The sequence below is a fragment of the Carcharhinus amblyrhynchos genome, chromosome 14, assembly GCF_965287045.1.
Source record: "Carcharhinus amblyrhynchos chromosome 14, sCarAmb.v2.hapA, whole genome shotgun sequence".
Lineage (NCBI taxonomy): Eukaryota > Metazoa > Chordata > Chondrichthyes > Carcharhiniformes > Carcharhinidae > Carcharhinus > Carcharhinus amblyrhynchos.
In genome coordinates, this window is record NC_137337.1 from 66,641,701 (window position 1) to 66,653,699 (window position 11,999).

At 46.4% G+C, this 11,999-nt stretch overlaps 1 protein-coding gene across 1 annotated transcript in view; it reads right to left on the reverse strand.

The window, feature by feature from the left end:
• LOC145352292 (transmembrane protein 121) overlaps nucleotides 1-11,533 on the reverse strand; it is a 100,857-nt gene extending 89,324 nt beyond the window's left edge. The window contains exon 1 of the mRNA XM_080202042.1: nucleotides 11,217-11,533. The gene's annotated coding sequence lies outside the window, so the exon portion shown is untranslated. The remainder of the gene's footprint in view (nucleotides 1-11,216) is intronic.
• Nucleotides 11,534-11,999: the final 466 nt, after the last annotated feature.

Here is an 11,999-nt window from a genome sequence, read left to right on the forward strand (position 1 = left end):
TTAAAGTAACTAAATCACAGGGCAAGGATAAAGAAGAATCTGAGGACCTATCAGAAAATTGCCGGACCATCTTCCAGGAATACCGGAGATGTTCCTGGGAACAAGGGAGAGGTGGATGTTTTCTTTAATATAATGTCTTACTCCATCCTTAAAGTTACAAAGCCAATGCTCAGAGTGGACACGGCAAACCCAAACCCATTCCTCACTTGGTCCACAAACCAAATTCAAATTGAGTCCGATTCATGGTCCCCCAGAAGAGGGACAAATAAGATCCAAACTAACAAGATAAGACATTGCATCCCACTTTGGGCTTGGTCTGATGCTTGGTTTTAGCCAAAGGCTAAGAGGCAAGATTGCTCCTGTCACAAATTGACCCAGGGAATGACAGGACAGTGAGCTTGATGTCCATCCTGGGTAGAGTTATGGAAATTCTATTAAAGATAAGGAGATGGAATAACTGGATAATAATAAACTCATGAAAAATAGCTAACATGGGTTGAAGAAAGAAAGATTTTGCCAGTTGAACCTATCGGTTTTTGATCTTTTTAACTCCCCACCGACCTCTGTTTTCACCTTCCTGCAGTCTCCCAATGAAGCTCAATGTAAGCTTATAGAATCATAGAATCCCTACAGTGCAGAAGGAAACTATTTGGCCAAGCAAGGCTGCTCCAACCATAATCCAACCCAGGCCCTATTCCAGTAACCCCCACATATTTACCTTGCTAATCCCCCAACACGAAGTTCAATTTAGCATGGCCAATCAACCTACCCTACACATCTTTGGACTGTGGGAGGAAACCCATGCTGACATGGAGAGAATGTGCAAACTCCACACACACACTGACCTGAGGCGAGAATTGAACCCGGGTCCCTGGCACTGTGAGGCAGCAGTGTTAATCACAGTGCCACTGCGTCGCCTCTTGAGAAACAGCACCTCAACATTTGCCACCTTACAACCTTCCGGACTCAACGCTGAATTCAACAATTTCAGACTGCAATTCCACCGTCACCCTCCATTTTGATTTTGTTCCTCTCACTGGTTTGGATTTTACTCTTTTATTTCTTTTCTTTTTGCTTTGAAATAGCAGCTGCTTATGACTCTGCCATTCACACTTCCCCCAGAGATATCCTTGTTTCTTCACACATTCCAGTCCCGCTTTCTTCAACCTCACACCACCCACTGTTTGTCATTTGTCTCCTATCAGAGACTTTCCCTCTAGTCTTTATCTCAGCCTCCCCTCTTTCTCTTGCTTATAGTGGGTAGCACCTCTAACTGAAGAGTTTTACAGCACAGAAAGAGGCCCTTTAGCCCATTGTGCCTGCACTTACCATCAAGCATCTATCTATTCTAATCCCATTATCCAGCACATGGTCCATAACCTTGTATGCTATGACATGCTCATCTAAATGCTTCTCAAAATGGTTCCTACCTCTTCAGGCAGTGAGTTCCGGATTCTCACCACCTCATGGGGGAAAATGCTTTCCCTCAAAATCTCCTGTAAATCCTCTTTCCCCTTGCCTTAAATCTGTGCCCCCTGGTTATTGACCCCTTTACTAAGGGGAAAGGTTCCTTCCTATCCATCCTATTTATATCCCTCATAATTTTGTAGACCTCAGTCAGATCTCCCCTCAGCCTTCTCTGCTCCCAGGAGAACAACCCCAGACTGACCAGCTTCTCCTCATAGCTGAAACACTCATCTTGGTGAATCTCCTCTGCACCCTTCCTGCTGCAATCACTTCCATCCTACTTTTCCCAGTTCTGATCATGGGTCATCAATCTCCAACATTAATGCTGTTCCTCTCTCTGCAGACACAGCCTGGCCTGTTGAATATTTCCAGCAGTTCATGTTTTTACTTCAGATTTCTGCAGTATTTTGCTTTTGTATGACCAGTTTTCTTTGGGGAGCGGGTCTGACAGGAGGGCATGATAAGGGTAACTCATTGGATGCAGATAAGGTCTTTGCTGGCTGGAGATTTGATTTGATTTATTATTGTCACATGTAATAGTATACAGTGAAAAGTATTGCTTCTTGTGTACTATACAGACAAAGCATACCATTCAGAGAGAGTGCAGAATGTAGTGTTACAGTCTTAGCTCGGGTGTAGAAAAAGATCAGTTTAATGCAAGGTAGGTCCATTCAAAAGTCTGACAGCAGCAGGAAAGAAGCTGTTCTTGTGTCGGTTGGTACGTGATCTCAAATTTTTGCTGAAAATAAGTGAGATTTAGTGGAAATAATTTATAGTGGATCCGAAGCTGTTTACCAAATGCAATTGTGGTTGTACAGCAATGTGAACCAGAGGCATCCCACTATTTAGGGACCTCTTTTGTTTAATACCATCACATCTGGAGCTGGAAGCCACTGACCAAGCTTAAACTTGAAGTTGTTACAAAGATAGTGGCATCCAGGTGGGGTGACGCGGTGGCACAGTGGTTAGTGCTGCTGCCCCACAGCACCAGGGATCTGAGTTCGATTCCTGGCTTAGGACATAGAATATAGACATAGGATTCCTACAGTGCAGAAGGAGGTCATTCGACCCATCGAGTCTGCACCGACCACAATCCCACCCAGGCCCTGTTCCCGTAACCCCACATATTTACCCTGCTCATCCCCCAAACACTAGAGCCAATTTAGCATGGCCAATCAATCTAACCTGCACATCTTTGGACTATCAGAGGAAACCAGAGAACCTGGAGGAAACCCATGCAGACACGAGGAGAATGTGCAACTTCCACACAGGCTTGGGTCAGTGTTTGCACAGAGTCTGCACATTCTCCCCATGTCTGCGTGGGTTTCCTCCTGGAGCTCCAGTTTCCCCCCACAGTCTGAAAGGTGCTAATTAGGTGGATTGGCTGTGCTAAGTTCTCCCTCAGTGTACCCGAACAGGTGCCAGAGTGTGGCGGCTGGGGGATTTTCACAATAACTTAATTGCAGTGTTAATGTCAGCCTACTTGTGACTATAATAAATAAATAAAGTTGGCCTTATCAAATTCTAATAGAATTCTACACAAACAGCAAGGACATGGGGTGGGATTTTATGGCCTCGCTCATCCCGAAACCATAAAATCCCACCCCAGGTCAACAGACCTTCCCATTGCCCACTCCTCGCCTGCTCCAATTCCCATGGGTGGTGGGGTGGTAAAAACTCCAACCATCATCCCTTACTGTTCTCTATTCTCAGGAATGCTAAGGGAAATTTTGAATGCTCTTGGGAATTGGGCCAATAGATAATGTTAAAAGGGATTGATAAAGTGAATGTAGACCAAATGTTTCCCCTTGTGGGACAGGCTAAAACAGGAGATCACAGGTATAGGTTATGAGGCGGTAGATTTAAAACCGAGGTGAGGAGGAACTACTTCTTGCAGAGGGTGGTGAATTTGTGGAACTCACTGCTCTGTAGTGCGGTGGAGTCAGAATCATGAAATGGTTTCAAGGAGATAAGATATATTTCTGATTAAAAATAGGAGATAAAGGGATATGGGGAACAGGTGGGGAGGTGGATTTGAGACTAAGAAGAGATCAGCCATGGTCTGATTGAATAGTGGAACAAGCTCAAAGAGCTGTACACACTGGCTTTAGCTCCTAATTCCTGTATTGCTGTAGGGTGCAGATGAAATTCAACATTCAGAAACACAAAGTGTTTCACATGGGCACAAAAATCTAGTAGATTGTGATACACTGAAGTTATTGTAGCTGTGCTCAGTAGCAGTTGAGCCAAGAGAATCAGATGTTGGGATGTATAAAAGGATCAGCACTGGACCAAGACAGTCTGGTAATCTTGCCACTGTTATAGGTAGGACAGTGCCAATGGACCTTATGATGTGGAGATGTCGGCATTGGACTGGGGTAAACACAGTAAAAAGTCTGACAACACCAGGTTTCAGTCCAACCGATTTATTTGGTAGTAAATTCACTAGCTTTCGAGGTTTCCCTCTTCTTCAGGTGAATGGGGAGTTCTGGCCTCAGACAGAGCAGATAAAGCACAGACAGTTTACAGATTACTGATTAGAATGCGAATCTTTACACCTAACCTGCTGTTCAAGTCTTAAACTGCCTGACAATGTGAGTGGAAGGAGCACTGATCACAGGTTAAAGAGATGTGTATAGTCTCCAGACAGTACAGTAAGTGAGGTTTTGCAAACCCAGGCAAGTCACGGGGGTTACAGATAGTGCGACAATGGACCTTCCCAGGGGCGGCACGGTGGCACAATGCTTGGTGCTGCTGCCTCACAGAACCAGGGACCCAGGTTCAGTTCCGGCCTCGGGTGACTGTCTGTGCGGGGTCTGCGTGTTCTCCCCGTGTCTGCGGGGGTTTCCTCCGGGTTTCCTCCCACACTCCAAAGATGCGCAAATTAGGTTGATTGGTCATGCCAAATTGTTTCTTAGTGTCAGGGGGATTAGCAAGGTAAATATGTGGAGATATGGAAATAGGGCCTGGGAGGAATTGTGGTCAGTATATACTCAATGGGCCAAATGGCCTCCTTCTGTACTGTAGGAATTCTATGTATGTGAATAATGTGCACAGTTCTGGTTTTCACATTACAAAAAGGATATTGTAGTGACTGGAGAGATGCAGATATGAGCAATAGGAATGGTGGAGGGATAGAATGATGGGATTACGAGGACTGGTTATTTAAATTGGACATGTTCTCAGTAGAAAAGAGAACAATAACAGGTAATATCATTGCTGTTGGCAGGATTCAATAAGGACAGGATAATATCAACCATAGCAAGTTATTTCACCTTCCCGAGCACAGTGGAACATAATGACACAAGAAATAGGCGCTGATGTGGACTGTTTGACGCCTTGTGCCTGCTCTGCTGGTCCACAAAATCATCTTGTACCCCCAGCACCACCTTCCTGAAACATAGAATCATAGAATCCCTAGAGTACAGCCATTCGGCCCATCGCGTTTGCACCAATTCTCCGAAGGAGCATCCCACCAAGGCCCTATCTCCATAACGCCACACTTTTATCCCTTGACATACACATCTTGAGACAATTTGGAAGGGAAAATGGTCAAAACTGGACACATTGTTATAGTAAGTAGTGACATGCTCCCCTGGAGATAATAGGGAAAAATGAATATGTTACCTTAATGAATTTGATATCTGTGGAATTCTCTACCCTGGAGTGCAGTGAATGCTGGAACACTAAATAAATTTAAACAGGAGATCGATAGGTTTTTAATTAGTAATGGGATGAAGGGTTATGGGGAGAGGTGGGAAAGTGGAGATGATATCAGCTGTGATTGTATTGAATGGAGCTGGCTTGTGGGGTTGATTCCTGTTCCTCGTTCCTATGCTGTTGTATTTCTTTGAGAAGATAATATTTTGGTGCACAGCATAGAGCATGACATATGATGTGTGTAACATGCTTGGAAGGAACAGGCAACTTTGGATCTGCCATCTTCCACGTTTTCTGTCACTGGGGTTTTCCTCACCCCATGTTGGAGACTAACTGATAATGATTGATTCAATAACTCGTCAAGAACTCCACTGCCACACTGAGCGATCACTATTCCGGAAACAGATTGTTCAAATGTACAAAGCCAGCAGTCCCACTCTCCCATTCCTGCCTCAAAGCTCAAAGTTAACTCAAATACAGAATCACAGAATTGTTACGGAATAGAAGGAGGCCATTTGGCCCATCATGTCTATACTGGCCCTCCAAATGAGCATCATGACTTGTTGCCATTCCCCTGTCCTTTTCCCCCATATATTGTTTACATTCAAGTACCATAGAGCCTTGGAATTACTACAGTGCAGGAGGCAATTCGGCTCATCAAGTCTGCAAACAATTCTCTGAAAGAGCATCCCGCCCAGGTCCTCCCCTCCAACCGCTCCCCGTAGCCCACACAATTACCTTGGCAATCTACCAGACCTACACATCTTTGGACAGTAAGGAGCAATTAGCATGGCCAATCCACTTAACCTGCACCTTCTTGGACTATGGGAGGAAACCGGAGCACCCATAAGTCCACAAGACATAGGAGCAGAACTAGGCCATTCGGCCCATCAAGTCTGCTTCTCCATTCAGTCATAGCTCATATGATTCTCATCCCCATTCTCCTGCTTTTCTGCCTAACCCTTGATCCCCTTATTGATCAAGAACCTTTCTATCTCTGTTTTAAAGACACTCAGTGACCTGGCATTGAATTCCACAGATTCACCCACCCTCTGGCTGAAGAAATTCCTCCTCATCTCTGTTTTAAAGGAGCGCCCCTTCACTCTGAGGTTGTGCCCTCGAGTTCTAGTCTCTGCCACTGATGGAAACATCCTCTCCACGTCCACTCCATCCTGGCCTCTCAGTATTTTGCAGGTTTCAATTAGATCCTCGGGGGAAACCCATGTAGACACGGGGAGAATGTGCAGACTCCACATGGTCAGGCACCCAAATCCGAATTCGAACCCGGGTACCTGGCACTGTGAGGCAGCAGTGCTAACCACTGTGCCACCGTGCCACCACGTAATCACCTCTTCAATCCCTCCACCACACTTCCAGGCAGTGCATTCTAGGTCCCAACTCGCTGGGTGAAAAAGGTTTTTTTTTCACATCACATTTGCTTCTTTTGCAATTCACTTTAAATCTGTGCCCCCTGATTCTCGAACCTTTTGAACTGGGAACAGTTTCTCCCCATCTACTCTGTCCAACCCCCTCACGATTTTGAACGTCTGCCTTTAAGGAATCGCTTTGTTGTAATCTTCTAAAAAAGAATGCCAGTTAATAAGCAGAAGAGCAGTTCTGCTTTTATTTTTCCCCAGACAGGACCGTTTCACAGAAAGGGAAATAATATTAGCAGCTCTCTTTGTAATGGAATTTACCACAAATCTGCTGTCATTTATAGTTACATCTAAAGACAAGAAACCTTCTGCATGTAAGATTCCCTTTATGAAATCGAGTACCCATTTTAAAACTGAGATGAAGAGAAATTCCTTCAGCCAGAGGGTGAAGAATCTGTGGAATTCATTGCCACATGGGTGGTATGGTGGCATGGTGGTTAGCACTGCTGCCTCACAGCACCAGGGACACAGGTTCAATTCCCGGCTTGGGTTACTGTACGTGTGGAGTCTGCATGTTCTCCCCATGTCTGTGTGGGTTTCCTCCGGGTGTTCCAGTTTTCTCCCACAATCCGCAGGACATGCTGATTGGGTGCATTAACCATGCCCAATTTTTTCTCAGTGTACCCAAACAGGCGGCGGAGTGTGTGGTGACGAGGGGATTTTCACAGTAACTTTGTTGCAGTATTAATGTAAGCCTACTTGTGACAACGATAAATGAACTTAACTCAACCACAGGATGCTGTGGAGGCCAGGTCATTGAGTGTATTTAAGACAGAGATAGATAGGTTCTTGATTGGTAAGGGGGTCAAAGGTTATGGGGAAAAGGCGGGAGAAAGGGGTTGAGGAACTTATCAGCCACGATTGAACGATGAAGCAGGCTCGTTGGGCCAATTCTGCTCCTATATCTTATGGTCTAAGTCACTTTAGGAAGAGGAAACTACACCACTGGGTGTCCCATATTGTGATGGAAAAGCAGAATATTGAGGATGCTGGAAATCTGATACTAAAACGGGAAGAGATAGAAATACTCAGCCGGGCAGACAGCATCCGTGTGGATGGAGGAACTGAGTTAACATTTGTGATCAGTGATCTTTCAGATCCCAGCTTGTCCTGTTTCCATTTCAGAAACTTTTGTTCTTCTCTGTTCCAAGTTGTGAAACCTCTGAGGTAGCAGTACCAAGCTGATCTGGACCCATTTAAAACTAGCCGTCATGCCAGTTAAATGGGAATCTTTAAATGGGAATCTTACCCTCAATACCACTTCTTAAAACCTAATAGCTATTAAAAAAGCGCTGATTAATACCAAAGAGGAAATCCTTTGATATCATTCAGAAACATTCCACACTGGGTGAACCATCGAACACAGTTTTAAATTGCATTATTGACTAAATGTTTGCAGATTTGGGGACCGGGTTTCTACTAATAACCCACTCTCTCTCATTCACTCTGTAACTCCTCCCAGCACGCTGTTGACTGTATCTCTACTTCTGTTAACCCGGCTGTCTGACACTCGCCCCCTCCTACAACTGCACAGATTTCCGCCCCCCCCCGGGTGCTCCAGTTTCCTCCCATAGTCCAAAACTGTGTGGGTTAGGTGGATTGGCCATGATCAATGCGTGGGGCAACAGGCAGGGGTGTGGGTTTAGGTAGGGAGCTCTATCGGAGGGTTGTTGCAGGCTCGATGGGCCGAGCTTCCTCCTTCGGCACTGTAGGGATTCTACGGATATGGATATGTGCAGGTTTATGTTCATTTATTTATTGTCACAAATAGTGCCAACCACTGTGCCGCCATGGTGGATTAGCCATGCTAAGTTGCCCCTTTGTGTCCAAAAGTGTGTCAGTTAGGTGGGTTAGCCATGATAAATGTACGGGGTGACAGGGATAGGGAAGGGGGGTTTTATTTTATTTATTATTGCTACAATTAGGCTTACATTAACACTACAATGAAATTACTGTGAAAATACCCTAGTTGCCACACTCTGGTGCCTGTTCAGGTAGACTGAGCGAGAATTTAGCGTGGCCAACCCACCTATTTAGCATGTCTTTCGGACTGTGGGAGGAAACCGGAGCACCCGGAGGAAACCCACGCAGACACAGGGAGAACATGCAAACTCCACACTGACAGTGACCCAAGGCCGGGAATTGAACCCAGGTCCCTGGCGCTGTGAGGCAGCAATGCCAACCACTGTGCCCCACCTTGGTGCCTGCGTGGGATAGAGTCAGTGCAGGCTCATTGGGCCGAATGGCCTCCTTCTGCACTGTCGGGGTTCGATGGTTTTACGGGTAAACGGGTTCACTGTTCGTGGGGATGCTGAGAAAGATGATGACGGATGGTGGTCTGCAGGGGGACACCCAAGAAGTTACTCAGTGAACAAAAAGTGCGTTCACAATCAAGCGTGGCACAGCACTTATAAATCAGTACGGATAGGAAGCGGCTTACAGCAAACTGCTCGAGGCATGCCTGGTTTTAAAAAGAACACATCACTGTTGTGTATTTTGTCCTGCGTTTGCTGGGAGCTGACTAAGTCTGTGAAATGACCTGATTTCATCGAAACCCTGAACACTGAGTCCCACATGCTCCTCTTCACTACGTGAAATAATGGATTAATTAACACACACAAACCATGAAAAAAGGAAGGCCGCTTGCAGAGTTTATTTAAATTCCCTTTAGGGAGAGTCGCAGGAAACTCTTGATACCACGTTGGGCGGTAGGGTGGGCACTTAATTAAAATCTCAGGCACACTGTGCGGCAGGGCCTCTGGTGTTGCAGCAATGGACTATAAAGTGGACAGTATCCGACCATAAGGTGCAGGAGCAGAAGTAGGCCATTCGGCCCATCGAGTCTGCTCCGTCATTCAATGGCGATCTGATACAATTATCCTCAAATCTACTTTCCCATCTTAATCCCACAACCCTTGATCCCTGACTGATTAAAAATCTATCTGCTTTTACTGTATAGCTGACTGTGTCCCTGCGCACAGCAGAGGGCAAACGGGTGCGTTACATATCGTTCCCCTTCCTCTGGATACACACCCATTCTCCTGCTCCCTTCTGCCAAGTTACACATCTGGCACAGGGGTTAGCACTGCTGGCTCTCAGTGCCGGGGACCCGGGTTCAATTCTGACCTCAGATAACTGACTGCCTGGAGTCTGCACATTCTCCCCGTGTCTACGTAAGTTTCCTCCCACATTCCAAAGATGTGCAAGTTAGTTGGATCGGCCATGGTAAAATTAGTGTCAGGGAGATTAGTAGGGTAAATTCATGGGGTTACAGGACCTGGGTAGGGATTGTTGTCGGTGCAGGCTTGATGGGCTGAATGGCCTCCTCCTGCCCTGTAGAGATTCTAGAATTCTAAGTTTATTTTTTTGATGTAACCTCTTTGAGTCAAATTTATATTAAACAGCAAAAGAAACACACTTCCCGCTCTAGTTTACAATCACCGGCATTGGGGAACCAGGGGATTTAATGGGCACCTTGCCCCTTGCTTGGGGATTATATCAACCTGGGATATTCGACTTTAAACTGGATTACACATGTCACTCTCTCTGCTCCCCCCAGCCACCCCAGCCCCTACATGACAATCTGATGCCGACTCACTGCTGCCACCTACTGAGAATTCAATCCAACACGTCTCAACTTTTATTTCAGAGAAAAAAAAATCCTGACTTTAAATGATAAGAGGAACGATTTCAGTTCACTCCTGTTGCAAAGCGAGCTCAGCTGGCTCCCTCGCCAGGGCTGGCTGCAGACTGGCCCGTCCCAGTGTAGCCCTTTCACAGGAAGCATCCTTTAAGAGAGAGAGAGAGAGAGAACAGCAAACTCCTGTCTCTGTAATTCCCTGGGTAGCCCCTCTCTGAGGCTCACAGCTCTCTGCCTCTCCCAAGGGTCGGGGGGCAATCCTGTGAGCTAGAGCACTGACAGCCCCCGGAGCTAGCACTGCACCACACACACCATGCTTTTTTTCTTGACACTATGCTTGCCAAACGAATGGATGTCTTCCAAAAGAAAACTTTGCCATGGGCTTTGCAATGGGCATCTTTTTTAATACCCTTGAGATCAACAAAACGTGGTTTTAACCCTCCCCCCCCCCCCAAATAAAACTCTACTGTGTATAAATCTGAGAGTTGGATCTAAAAGTCATGAGATGGGGAAGAAGAGGGTAATTAAATCCTTAATCTCCCTAATATCATTTTTACCTTCTCAAAAGAGACCTGGTGTGACTTGAGCAGTGTGGATACCCAGGGGGGGTGCGGGGATGGGAGGGGGGGGTTCGCCTTCTCAAAAGGTCCCGTGTTCACAACAGCATTCAGATAAAAGTTCAAAAGCTCCAGAATAGATGGTGCTTTGTGCAAAGGGGCAACTCTTTCTCCCTCTTCCCCCAACCCCCCCATTCCATCCCACTCATTAATTCCTGCAGCTCAGATTTTAAAATCTAACCAGACGCTGTGAATGGAGCTGAGAGGGGGAAGAGCACAGATGTGCTACAGCTGGGTGCAGGATGCTATTCAGGGGCACAGGTATAAAGTGGGGAGGGTGGGGGGGGGGGAGATGGGGATATAAGAAACATCAGATTTTGCAAAGTGGACATTTAGCCTCCACAGCTCTGACTTGTATCTCTCTCCACAATTCAAGCAACATTACACGTTTCTTACCCGATGCTTGCTGTGAGTGTGTGATTTTTTTTTTGTATCCTCAGTAGCTTCCCAATCCCTCCTGGCTGGCGACGAGAGGCTATTTGTAACGCTTCCCTCCCCGAGAGGAAGGGGACCCCGGTTAGATAGGATTCCTGGGTGACATTGAGGAGAAGCCGGGGCTCCTGAGCTGCTCCTGGTCTCCCCCAGTGGAATGATGCTTCCTCTCAATCTCTCTCTCTCTCTCGCTGCTGACAAGCATTGGTTCCTGCTCCTCTCTGCCGCTTGGTACTGAACGAGAGCGGGCTTGGAGCTGTGTCTCAGTGTGCATAATTTACCAGCAATTTGCTTATGTATGAAATGCTGTCACAATGTCCTGCACTGCCCGAGACCAGTGTTCTGCCCACTCAGCCATCCCTCCCCCTTTCCCTCCCTCTGCCTCCACTCTCTCCCTCCCTCCACACAATCTCCAGCTCTCACTCACACTGAAGGCAGTCTCTTGTTGCAGTCATTTGCAAGACAAATGCCAACTGGCCCTGTATCCCTCCCCTCCCCTGGAGGTTAGAGGCAAAAGGAAAAGAGTTAAAATGAAATCGAGCTTGTGGGCCCTCCCGCCTGAGATGGAACAGAAAGGTTTTTTGTGGATTGATTTATGATAAAACAGGCCCAGCCCCTCCTAATGGGCATTAAAAGAGATGGAATGAACTGGGCTTGTGGAATTAATTATCCAATGTGTGTTGGGGGGGGTGGGGAGAGAACCCTCCACTCCCCCCTTCCTCTGCTGCATCTCTGAAGGCTCATTCA